The sequence below is a fragment of the Triticum dicoccoides genome, unplaced genomic scaffold (genome assembly GCF_002162155.2).
Source record: "Triticum dicoccoides isolate Atlit2015 ecotype Zavitan unplaced genomic scaffold, WEW_v2.0 scaffold66780, whole genome shotgun sequence".
NCBI classification, from domain to species: domain Eukaryota; kingdom Viridiplantae; phylum Streptophyta; class Magnoliopsida; order Poales; family Poaceae; genus Triticum; species Triticum dicoccoides.
The window spans coordinates 1-1,059 of NW_021290443.1; the positions used below are offsets into that span (position 1 = coordinate 1).

At 38.2% G+C, this 1,059-nt stretch overlaps 1 long non-coding RNA gene across 1 annotated transcript; it reads left to right on the forward strand.

Annotated features, from left to right (window-relative positions):
• LOC119347399 lies at positions 1–594 on the forward strand. The gene is made up of 4 exons (XR_005168307.1): positions 1–67; positions 153–247; positions 338–408; positions 485–594. It is a non-coding gene; the product is annotated as an uncharacterized LOC119347399 (long non-coding RNA).
• The last annotated feature ends 465 nt before the right edge of the window (positions 595–1,059 follow it).

Sequence of the window (1,059 nt, forward strand, 5' to 3'; positions counted from 1 at the left end):
TTCCTTACTATCCCGGCTACCTCCGTGTCTTCAGAATCTACCTTCAGCACGACCGGAAGGATTTTAGGTATGTCAACTCGTACTAATGAACTTTGGATATAAACTTGTCAAGTTCTCATCCTCAAACTAGTTTGTCTACTTGTGTGTATTAGATGACTACAGGAGTTCGTTAAAACCGGTTATGGTGGAGGCATTAGTTTGTGGTGCAAGTTATATAAAGGGTGCTCACGTTGACTTGAATCTGGTGGTATGTTTGCCATCTTTTCCTTACCTTTTTCTTTCTTTCTTTTTTGGTCTTGTTGTGATGTGAGCATTTGTCGAACTTCCACACTTGTAGCCGAGGGATGAGAATGAAGAGGATGATGTTGAAACCATCAAGTTACCCATCGTGGAGGAGATCAACGATTGGTAACAATTCTTCCTACATGTTTCACTTGGTATACGATACCAAACATTATTTATGTGAATGTTGCTTATCTTGTAGACACTCATCATGTGGATGTTGATCTTGATCTTGCTATTTTGGAGACGAATGTCAAAGTGATCTTTCTCATGGGAAGGCTACTTTTGCATTTGGGTTATGTTCGAACTTGTTGAGTCATGAACTGTGAAATGTCACAACTAGCTTGGAGATGAACCTCTCATTTGTGTTATGTTCAACTTGCCAATTGACATGGACTTGAAATTGTCATTGCAAGTTTGTAATCGTGTCGTTCAATGATGATAAGACATTATGTTTGTGGATGTGGTATTTGTGTTGCTTAACCTGATTTGTGCTATGTTTGCTGTCAAAATCAGTTGTTTTGATGTCCAAAAAACAAAGGAAATGCTGTCCGAATGTAGTTATTTTTACTGTCCAAATTTAGTCCAGTGCCTGCTGTCCAAATGAATTGTTTGTGGATGTGATATATCTGCTGTTCCTGTCCAAACTTACCTGAAAATGTAGTGAGGAGTGATGACTTATCATATTACATCCATTCGTAAGCTTGTCACTATGTGATGCCTAAACAGTAGCTAAACTTATCTACTTGTTGTTGCACTTTTGCTTTATTTACTCTC